Raw genomic sequence first — 12,789 nt, forward strand, 5'->3', positions numbered from 1 at the left:
TCATCACACCCCTTCATTGGTGAGACCTTCATCACAACTTTCTTTCAACTTGAAATTCCAAATCGGTCCTTCTTTATCAAGATAAGATTTATTCTGATGACTGCGACTTAATCCTTTCTCTTATCATGTCTTCCAATGTCCGGATTGTCCGCTCGATTGTCCATCGACCGTGGATGATGAGCTGTACTCAAGTTCAATTGGGTTCCCAAGGCCTTCCGCAAACTATTCCAAAACCTTGAGGTGAACCTAGGATCACGATCCGAAACAATACTCAAAGGCACACCATGCAGACGAACCACATTATCCACATAAAGCCCGGCTAGCTTATCCAGAGTATGAGTGATCTTCATAGGAATGAAATGGGCTGATTTGGTCAACCTATCAACAATCACCCACACAAAGGTCATTGCCTTTACTTGTCCGAGGCAAGCTAGTCACAAAGTCCATGGAGATATCTTCCCACTTCCAACTAGGAATAGGAAGGGGTTGAAGTAATCCGGATGGAGGTTGTCGAACGGCTTTAACACGTTGGCAAGTCTCACACTTGGCAACAAAATCGTCAACATCCGCCTTTGGACCAATCCACCAAAAATGTTCCTTCAAGTCCTTGTACATCTTGGTGCTTCCCGGTGTACAAGAAAGACCGACCGGTGTGCTTCCTTCAATATCTCATTCTTAACTTCATCGTTTGTGCACACACAGCCTTCCTCTAAACAACAAAGCACCATCCATGGATATACCAAAGTCGGGGTCCGACTCAGATTCGAAGAAATCTTCTCAACTTTGGTCAAAAACTCCCGATCGAAACTCTGCAGAGCAACAATCTTATCTCTAAGACCAGATCTTGCCGTCATGGCGAAAAGAATAAAATCAGAATTCTCAGGACGATTTCCAAACCAAAACTCTCAATAGAAGACCACAATGGTAAACTCAAAGCATTCAAATCCAAAGTCTTCTTCCTGGTTCTTCCTACTAAGAGCATCGGCAACAACATTTGCTTTCCCAGGATGATACCGAATATCACAATCATAATCGGAGACGAGTTCCAACCATCTCCTTTGTCTCATGTTCAACTCCTTTTGGGTAAAGAAGTATTTCAAACTCTTATGATCCGTGAAAATGGCAATCTTCTCACCGTAAAGATAATGTCTCCAAATCTTCAAAGCAAAGACAACGGCGGCAAGTTCTAGATCGTGAGTGGGGGTAATTCCGCCATAATCCTTCAATTGCCGAGAAGCATAGGCTACGACCTTGCCATGTTGCATCAAGACACAACCCAAACCAATCTTTGACGCATCGGTATAAACTGTCATACCACCGGAACTATCGTATAGTCAAAACCGGGGCACTTGTCAATCTATCTTTCAACTCTTGGAAATTCTTCTCACAAGGCCGACCAAACAAACTTCTATTCTTTCCTGGTCAACTTAGTCATAGGAGCAGCCAACCGAGAAAAGTTCTCAATAAACCTTCGGTAGTAACCCGCCAATCCAAGAAAACTTCTTATTTCCGTTATCGACTTCGGTCTCTCCCAATCAGCCACAGCTTTGACCTTTTCAGGATCGACACGAATACCTTCGGCTGAAACTACATGACCAAGGAAAACCACTCTCTTAAGCCGGAAAATCACACTTGCTAAACTTAGCAAACAACTTCTTTTCCCGCAACCTTTGCAAAGTGAAACTTAGATGACTCGCATGCTCTTCTTCGCTCTTCGAATAGATCAAGATGTCATCAATGAAAACAATCACAAACTTATCAAGCACATCATGAAATACTCGGTTCATGAGGTCCATGAACACCGCAGAGCATTGGTCAATCCGAAAGGCATGACTCTAAACTCGTAGTGACCATACCGCGTTCGAAAGCTGTCTTGAAGATATCACTAGACTTCACTTTCAATTGGTGATATCCGGACCTTAAGTCAATCTTCGAGAACACAACCGCACCCTTCAACTGATCGAAGAGATCATCGATTCTGGGCAGCGGATATCTATTCTTGATAGTCAACTTATTCAACTCACGGTAGTCGATGCACAAGCGCATACTACCGTCTTTCTTCTTGACGAACAAGACCGGAGCTCCCCAAGGTGACACACTAGGCTGTACGAAACCTCTATCAATGAGCTCATTCAACTGATTTTGCAACTCTTTCAACTCAAAGAGGGAGCCATCCTATACGGAGCTTTAGATACAGGAGCGGCACCAGGGACGAGATCAATAGAGAATTCGACATCTCTCGTCCGGAGAGCACTCCCGATAGATCATCGTGGAAGACATCAACAAAGTCGCAGACAACTCGACTTCGTCGACTCTTTTCTCCGCTATACCCTTGCCTTCAGATGAAGCATCATCCACTAGGGCATAGACTTGCATCAAAGGCAGACAAAGACCTTCTTACAAACCCTTCTCTTTTCACCTTGAAATTCAAAGACCGGACTTCCACATATATGGAACTGAATCTTCTTTGAGGAACAAAGGAACACAGCTTTATGGGCACACCAATCAATTCCCAAAATAACATCGAAGTCCTTCATGTCAAGAATCACAAAATTGGCTTCCAAGTTCTTCTCACCAATCAACACAGGACATTTAGATAACCCCTTATCTAGTTTCACAACAGACCCGTAGGTGTACTAATCAATAAACAACTAGACAACTTCTCAGGGATTAGGTTAGTCTTCTTGATGAATGCAGATGACATGAACGAATGAGATGCACCCGTATCAAATAAGACAAATGCGGAAATAGAAGCGACTAACAATGTACTCGTAATCACATCATGGCTTGGATCCTCGCTCGCACTGGAAATACCGAAAACTCTACCGTAGGGAGGAGCAGGAGCACTCTTCACCACTAAGGGGCAAAGTCATGGCACAGCCGCTGGGACAGTGCACGAGCAAAATGACCAGCTTGCTTGCGGAGAAGCAAACAGATTGCTGGATCCAACAGGGGTGGCTGCAACAGAGGACTTCCCAACAAAAGGCCTTGCACTCGCACTTGCACTTGCACTTGCATTTGCTGGTGGTCGGTTTCCGCCATACCGTTTTAAACCGGCCGGGCTGCTGAAAACCCGTGTTCGACCTACACTCTTAGCCCGAAAGGTAGGAGTGGGGGTAGGGTGTAGGTCTCACATAACGACGGTCATTGCGATCCACCGCACTGAATTCCTTGATCGCCAAGGCTTCGCACACGAGCACTTTCCTTCTCTCGTTTCTTCCAACTTCTTCGAGTTCGCACCACTTGAGCATAGCTCACTATAGGCTGGACCGTGAGATAAGCTTTAATGGCAGGCGCACTCCTTTGAAGAACTTCTTTGCTTTGGCGAGGTCTTCCTTCAAAGAATCTGGAGCAAAGAAATGAAGCTCCTCGAACTTCGTTGGTACTCCAACACGCACAAAGTTCCTTGAGTCGAATCATAAACTCAGCTTCCTTTGCATCCTTCACCGCCTCGGGAAAGTAGTTCATACAAAAAGCCTCTTTGAATAACTCCCAAGTTACAACTCCCGCATGCAAACCTTCCAAAACAGGACGAGTGGAGATCCACCATGCATCAGCTTCTTGTTGCAACTTCTCGCTCAAAGAAACAAAATCTTCCGAGCTTCCGAGCATTGCAGATGCCGGAAAGCCTTCTCCAACTCACGAAGCCACTTGTTAGGAAACAAGGGGTCCTTGGTAACACCCGTAAAAGTGGGTACTTGCATCTTCGTAAAACTCTCCATCAAAGCAGTATGAGGAGTTCCAGCTAAACCTCCCGCATTCGGGATCTGCGGCATGAGGATTCACATTAGCACCAGCCCGGGTCTCATTATGCGAGTCATGAAACCCACCAACATCTGGTTGAACCGAGCCGCTTGCTGCCGCATCATATTGCCCATAATATTGGCAATATCTCTCGAAACTTCCAACATTCGGGGCACCGGGGATCTCATGAGTACCACGATCAGCATTTGGTATCTCACCACCTCCATGAGGTACTTCACCACCTCCCCGAGGTATTTCACCACCTCCATGACCACTTGGATTCACCACGCCCACTTCTCGCAGTAACCATTCTGCAAAAACCGAGAACATCAAAATACCGAATTTCAAGATTCAACATAAACCACAAGTCCAAATGATTTGAAAACTTAAATCATGCTCAAATATATCCATATAGTCATCAAACAATATTCCATAAGGCAAAAATCACATTTTCCAAAAATTCAACAGCAAATGAGGTCACCGTGACCATTGGTCGAGTGGTTGGTCGAGTGACCCAGTCGACCAATCGGTCGACCAATGAAGACAGAATACGAAAATTCGCATTATAAGCCCCATTTCCACATTCCAACCTCATTCTAACTTCTTCCAAAGGTGAGAGAGCTCTAGGGAAAATATCCAAGAGTTCCCACAAGTGTTCTTGAGGTGATTTAGTGCTTCAACAACAACAACACAACACACCATCCTCACAAACAAGGTAAATCTCTCAATCTTTCTTCCATTTTCATCTTCTCATGCTTGCATTTCAATAAAACCATGCTTTACTTGTATCCAATGCTAGAAATCATGCTTAGGAATGCTTAGAAACATATTCCCTAGGTTTTAAACACAATGACATGCATAGACAACAAGTTTTAACACATTTGGTGCTCATCTCGCAAAGTTTTATACCGAAATCGATATCTTTAGAAAAATTTCGTTTTCTCTCAAACCGCTTGAAATTTTCGCACGAGATCAAATGCTACATGCTCAAGATGACATTGTAGATAGGTCCATACAATTTGATTTAACCAATTTCAACTTTTCAAAAATCCCATTTTGACCTAAATTGCAAAATCCCCAAATTTCTTCTTGCTGAATTTTTCGCTTTAATCCAAGTTTTCGATCGATTTTCATCAAAACAACTTCATAGACATGAAATTCCAAGTATTGTGCACATGCTAGTATGTTCAAATCAATTTTCCCCCAAATTTGAAATTTTCCGAAAAATTACGAAAATACCCTTTTGGCTCAATTCTTGAAATAGCACTAATTGGAATTGTCTCTTGTCTCTTCCACGAGATACATCATGCGGAGGGGAGGACGAGGGAGGAGGTAGAGGTAGAGGTCGCATCGTAGGTGCTCTCGGGGGCGGAGGTCGGGTTCCTTTCGGAGCCCAGAGAGGAGGTTAGGAGACCGGACCTATTTGACACACCTCGAGCCCGAGTTTCGTACGAGGCCTACTTCAGCTATTGTAACATCGAGATGGGGCGTCTACTTCACTTACGCCAGCTCGGAGCCTTCAGGGATCCGGCGAGAGGTTCGACACTTTACGGTGGACTCACCTCTTCACCGAGGATTTGCCGGTATACCCGGGAGCTAGTGAGGTTGTTCTTCAAAGCAACCTTACTTACACGAGAGGAGGCTCGGGGCCGGGGACATCCACTCGGACTTGTCCTCGGGAGCGGGGTCCACCAGACTCGATTCGCTTCTCTACCCGGACATCGCCGAGATCTTGCGGTCCCTTACTACCCACAAGCGGTGTGTGTGGATACCTGCGGGAGCGGACACGGACAGCCATCCGATGCCGTACGAGCTTCGCGAGATATGCTCTACGCTATGGGATAGCCGCCGATGCTTCACACCGTGGACTAGCGGACGGATGACGGGTTCTGCACGTATTATCGGTCGCATAGTCGGCCGGAACATCATGCCGAAAGCCGGACATCACCATCGGGTCACGGTGATGGAGGCCTTAGTCATCTACCGCATCTACATGGGCTTCGAGATCGATCTTTCTTACATCATTCAGCAGGTCATGCTGGACTTAGTTCTGCGGCCTAGCATGCGGAACCTTTGCTATGGGAGGCTTCGACTTTGATCTTCGGGCATTTCGGGGTGAGTTTCGAGGATACTCCGATGGACACTAGATCACGGGGATACCCCATTGGGACTCGGACCATTCGACGGATGAGACTACATCGGTTAGAGAGATCTCCTGGTCCAGAGGGTGAGGATGATGATGAATCGGAGGATGAGGATGAGGGATCGGAGGATGGAGGAGAGGATATCGGTCCCGATAGTGATGATCAGGCCGGAGATGATACAGATATGCGCGAGGCTGAGCCCGTGCATCACGAGTTTCCTTCATCACACTTCGAGGCGGGTGGCCCTTCACATGCGGTTCCGGAGACTTCAGATCTTGGTGCACGAGATGAGATCGATGACTTCCATGCTAGAGAGAATGGAGGTCGGACAGGAGCAGATGTACGAGAGGATGGAGTCTCGACAGACAGGATAGAGCATCGGGTGACTCAGCTAGCGAGAGGAGTTCGGAGCATATAGAGATCGAGTAGATCACCTAGATAGACTGTACTTTAGGATTTCCCATTTATGCATTTCGGATGTAATCATTGTAAAAACTTTTGAAATTAATGAAGTTCATTTTGTTTCTCTTTATTTATTATATGTTATGCACTTTTCTTTTCCTTGCATTAGTGTCATTTGTTCAAGTATAATTATGGTATGTTATTCGAAATGTTACGTTATGCCTCAAAGTTCAAGTTTCTAATTCGGTGTTCTATTATTCACTTCTAAGAGTAGAAGAGTCACTTCAGATCAATGACTCAGAATGTTCAGTTGTTGCCTTTTGTGGTTAGGATCTCCTCGAACCTTGGGCTCGATACCAATCAGTCACGCCCTCCCGGCCCGGTACCCTATCCGGCATACCCGAGAGTGTGATCCACAGCCGAAGATCGGTATCGAGTGATCAACCTCCCACATAAACAATAACATAATCATGAACAACCATAACAAGAGTGCGGAAGATAAATCATAGATCCAATAATGAAAGAATGAATCATAAACGAAACGGAATAATAGATATAATCGAGTGTCACACGGATAAGTAAAGTGAAGCAAAAATCCCACTTTACATCCAAATGGAAAAGTAGCTCGAAAGAATAAACTAGATAAAAGCTAATCCCAGTAGCATGTACATTGGGTAACTAAATTATTCTCCACTTTGTAGACGACATCCTTGTAGGTGTAGATCTCATAGATAGCACAAGGACGCTTCCACTCAATGGTCGGACTAAGCATTGTACGGAGCATAACCACCCGTGGAATCTTCAGAGTAATTGTGGTAACCGCAATCACCTTCCCCGGAGATATGCCTCTTCGCCTTGCGCTTCTTCATAGGGACCGTCATAGTATTCCGTACCTGCAGGATAGTCTAACAACATTGTACAATAAAGGAATGAGTTTCAAAGAAACTCGGTAAAGCGATTAAAATCCATAACAACATAAATGGCGAATTCCGAACAAACATAAATGCAATATGATATGAGACAAACAATGAATGTATGATTCTAACTCTATGTATGCTGGTCTCTATTGGCAGACATGCTTTAAGTCATAGCACCGTACTTCTTTAGGAAAGTCCACTCACATCCTCAACCATTTAAGATATCTTGGATTCCCTCCAACCATTTAAGATATCTCGGGCGACCGATTGGTAATGGGTCCTTCATCCCTCGGACAAACCTTGGCGGGGGTTAAGTCAACACACTCTCTCACAACCATTTGGTATAAGTACTGGCGCATGTCGTGGTAATACCTAGCCAAATGCAAGTCTTCTACTTGGTTACATCAAGTCGGATCCAGATACTTCCATTCCTCGTCCCCGACGATCCTTTCCGGTATCCTTCACACTAGAGTCCTCATAGTCCCTGACTACGGACTCACCAACCCTATTGATCATCCACATATGGTAAACGGGAAGCTCTCACGTCCTCTCACGGGTTGGTTACCGGTCTTAAGCGCCCGTGAGCCCAAGTCTAACCATATGCAACCCTACCAATAAATGGCCCCCACAATGTGATTCCCGTCCTCTCACGGGTTGGTTACCGGTCTTGAGCGCCCATGAATCCCCATTGCTACCACGGGTCGTTCGGTCTCAATACCCCTCCGATTAGGGTCCGACATAACAGGACATCCTAGCCAAACACTACTAGACAATCCTATATATGTCATCCAACAGTTTAGGAAGGTGTCCAGAGGGCATCTCCGGAAACATCCCATAATATTCCCGTAGTAGTCCAAGGACAGAAATGTCAAAAGGACACCTCTCCTTTCCAAACCATACGTAAGCATACACATGCATCAATTCATATCATCACATATATGGTAACTCCATATATGGAAAGAAATCAATATTTACAATCATTTGTATAACATTGGTAAGTAAATCATACATGAATCAATTCAATATGAATAAGTAATGCTACTGTAATCAAAGTTATGCAACAGTAGTATATCATTATAAGAATCTAATTTAGGAAACATATTAATGATATTCAAATATAGAAACTAGATTCATGCTATCTATGTAATTAAGGAAATAACCATCCTTACCTTTTATAACTCGCAAAGAATCCTAAGAAATCAAGTAAGATCTTGGCAAACTTGAGAAGAAGGTCCTAAACAAGTATATACAACATATTAGGAAAGATCCCTAACAGAAAATATAGCAAAGCATCCGAAACAGACCAATTCTGGAGTTGCTGTACTCATTGGTCGAGTGGATTGGTCGAGTGGTCCAGTCGACCAATCAGTCGACCAATGCAGACAGTAGCTTAGAAAATCAGAGTTTTGAGATATGAAATCCGAATTTGGTGGTTCAAAAGGGTACTAATCAAGGGGTAGACTACATCAGTAGTATTCTAGCATATAGGGGACCTCAAAACACTAATCAAATCAAGGTATCAAGATCCAAATTAGGAAACAAAAGTTACCATAAATAAATCAAACATGTATCTTGATGAATTTTGAAATAGAAAACAAGGACAAGAACTATAGGAGGATGGATCATTGCTTTTGGTAATGAAAACATGAAAACATGCATAGGTCTTCATGGAATAAGGCTTAGAAGCATAAATCTAAATAAGGAAATAAAACCTACCATATATGTACTATCATGCATCATGAAGAACACATAGTAAGGTAGAAGAGAACAACTAGAATTCTATGGATTATGGATCATGGAAAGAAAACACAACCATTAACCACTAACATGATCAATGAAAGAAGATCCAAAGAGATCAGAATTCAGATTAGGAAATTAACAGAGATTAAATCATGGTTTGATCATGAATCCTTCAAAAGCTTGCAATGATCATGGTTAAGATCATTGTTCTAGCCTTAAATCCTTAGGATGATCATGAGAACATGTTCAGAGATGTTTGCAACAGAGGATGCAGCATCTCTTCTACTGTCTCAACTCAAAAAGGAAAGAAAAACAAAGATGTAGGAGAAGAAGAGAGAGTAGACATACCTTTTGATGCAAAAAGAAGAGTTCCGACGAAGATCCGCCAAGAAAACTCCAAGGATGCAAGAGAGGTGACTTGCAGAGGTCTTTGGTTCGTTCCAGAGGGTTTGGAGGCAGCAAATACGAAGTGGACTCGAGGTTAGACTTAAATAGAGCAAGAATCAACCTAATTGCCAAAGACAGCACCCATTGGTCGAGTGGATTGGTCGACTGGCCCAGCCGACCAATCAGTCGACCAATGCATACAACGAAGGCCAAAACAGGGAATTGAAGGCCCAGATCAAATCCAAACCTAAAGGGGTTTTGCACACAAGTCAAGTGACTCACCTAGTAGGTAGAAATGCCTTCAAACCAAGATAGAGATCACTCCAAGTCCATCAACTAATTAGATCTTCATCAGGATTCTGTTTCCATAAATAGAACCTCATCATCAACCTTCATGGATTCAAAGCCAGACACCAAGTCCTCTACTGGGATGGCCCAAAGCTGACTTCTTACTTTACTTCGGGTCATCGGACCTACAAATAACAAGGTTTCCGGGTCAAGGTTAGGGCTGGGTTTCACAGTATGGGATATTCTCCGAAGGTGTCCATCAACGCTTTCCCGGGTTATTGGATGACATACATAGGAGTGTCTAGGTGTATGGCTAGGATATTTCCTTGTCGTGTCAGACCTGAATCGAAAGGGTATTGAGACCGAACGACCCGTGGTAGAGTATGGTCGATGGGCACTCAAGACCGGTATCCACTCCGTGAGAGGACTTGAACCATACTGCGTATACCTGAAAGGGGCCATTTATTGGTAGCGTTGCAAATGGATAGACCTGGGCTCACGGGCGCTCAAGGCTGGTAACCAACCCGTGAGAGGACGTGAGAGCTTCCCGTTTACCATTTGTGGATGACCAATAGGGTTGATGAGTCTGTAGTCCGAGTTGGTCGGTGCCATAGGGAAAGTATCCGGATTTGACATGATACGACTGAGTAGATGACTTGCATTAGGCTAGGCTTCACCGTGACATGCGCCAATACTTATACCAATGGTGATGTGAGAGAGTGGTGACTGAATCCCCAACCATGGTTTGATGAGGACCTTACCCAATTACCACAGCAGACCCAAGATATCTATATGATTGAGGGGGAGTGATAGACAACCCAAAGAAGTATGGTGCTATGACTTAAAGCATGTCTACCTTAGAGACTAGCATACTTAGGATTAGAATCATATATCATCATTGTCTCATATCATATTGCATCATACCATGATTTGTATCGGATGAACCGTGTATTATGAAACGACTTGCCTTGCTGAGTTCTTTTGAACTCATTCCTTTCGTGCAATTTGTTAGATTATCCTGCAGGTACAGAAGATCCTAATGGCGCACACTATGACCCGAGCTATGATCCCGCATACTATCCTTCGGGTGATGGCTACGATGAGAGTTAGGATTATTGTGCCGAGGAGATTATGGTTCGCACCAGGGTTAGCCCCACCTTAGTGAGGGAGCGGCCGCGCTTGGTTCACTTCATCCATACTTATTAAGAAACAATCATTAGGATTGAAGAAACCATTGTGTAGTGCCCCATTTCCTTGGATGACTATAAACTCATGAGTATATTGTCTTTAGCTTTTATGGATTTACTCTTAATATGGATTTGTAATTCATTATAATTAATCACCTTCCGCTATTTGGAAGGGTGACTTCTGATCACTCCTTCCACGTGAGACCATTTCAATTGAGAAGTTGATACTTGATATTTATGCACTCTTATTGATTATCTTTTCTTATTCATTTGATTTGTTTATTGCTTACTTTGAACATTGATTATATTGTTCATGATTATGTTATCGTGTATGTGGGAGGCATGGCCGATCGATCTGGATCTTCGGGCTGTGGATCACATCCCGGGTATGCTAGATAGGATACCGGCTGGGTGGATGTGACAAAGTGAGTTCCTTCTCAAACTTATTGAATTTCTCCGGAAATTCTTAAGTAAAGACAATGGTTTAAAATCAGAGTGAGTACCTTCTACAAGGCATCGGTTTAAAACCCGAGTGAGTTCCTTCTCAAACTTATTGAATTTCTCCGGAAATTCTTAAGTAAAGGCATCGGTTTAAAACCCGAGTGAGTTCCTTCTCAAACTTATTGAATTTCTACGGAAATCTCTAAGTATAGGCATTGTTTCGAAACAACTAAGACCTACTGCCACAATGACTCAAGTAGCTGACAAAGTTCAAGGATGAAGTTAATTCTTTATTCCTTTAAATGACTAGAAGGGGCCAACCTTTACATCAAATATACATATGAGATAATAAGTGTTGGGATACAATCTTCGTTCGGTCAAAAAGGAAAGTCATCATCGGTGATCGTCAAGAATTTAAACAAGATCGAAGTAGCTTTTTCAGAAGCAACACAGAGTCAAGAAGCAACACAGATTCAAGAAGAAGAAGAAGAAGAACAGTCGCGGGAAAACATAAGTTATCATTTGTTTGTCTCCCGCGGGGATTGCTAAGCATTCTGCAAGTACAAAATCCTCTGCAATTCCATACTCTTTATCCAGCTTGACCGGAAGAAGTTTGATCTTTGATCAAACCTACATTCAAGGCGAGCTCTTCATAGCTGAATCCTTTAAGAGGAGAATAAGGAGGAGAATCATCAGGATGATGCATTATATCCGGATCTGGAGGTGGAAGGTCTGTTGCATCCTTGGATCAGGCAGGAAGAGAAAGTCCCAACTATGCAAACAGTTCAGGATGACAATTGGCGCGGTGGGGAGTCGTGTTGAAATAAGGATTTCTCCTTAGTATTGATTCCCATACCTAGTTCTTGCCATCCCGGTATGCCTGCAAGTTATAAGCGTTCACCATGTCAACAAAAGGCTTACTGTGCAAATATTTGAAGATGCAAGCCCTGCGAACATCTATTGAAAGGAACTCGGGCAAAGGGGTAACAGCTTGCCTTTGAGGCATTGACATAGCAGCTTTTGACCCTTTTGCCCCTGCTGAAAGCTTTCAGACTTCCCACTCCAGTGGGCAGATCTTCTCCCTGGCATCATCCAAATCCGAACGAAGACGCTCGTTCTCGGAATTCCTCTCTCGGGCAATCTCCCAAGCTTGGTTTCCAAGACGAGCAATCTCAGCATCTTTGGCTTTGGAGTCTTCCCGAAGCCTGGAAACTTCATCACTCAGTCTACTGAGTCTAAAGGCTGCTTCCACTTGATTGTGGAAGTTACCGGTGAGACTCCTGCAACAACTTTAGAGTTAGTCAAGAGCAAAAGAAAATCTTCAGAGCGAAAGGTAATGAAGAAAAACTTACATCACCAATGATTTCATTAAATCCCTGTCTAGGATATCGGCAGGCATTTGAATAGCAATGCACCATTCTAGTGCCTTGTCAAAATCGTCTGTCACCAAGTCAGACCTCTTCAGCGACCAAGAAGGGTGGAACACATCATCGTCCAACTTAGGGCGCTTCCTAGTGGCAAAATCCTCCAGCTCTAGGG

This window comes from Hakea prostrata, chromosome 6 (assembly GCF_041222555.1).
Source record: "Hakea prostrata isolate BN-2017 chromosome 6, UWA_Hpros_2, whole genome shotgun sequence".
Lineage (NCBI taxonomy): Eukaryota > Viridiplantae > Streptophyta > Magnoliopsida > Proteales > Proteaceae > Hakea > Hakea prostrata.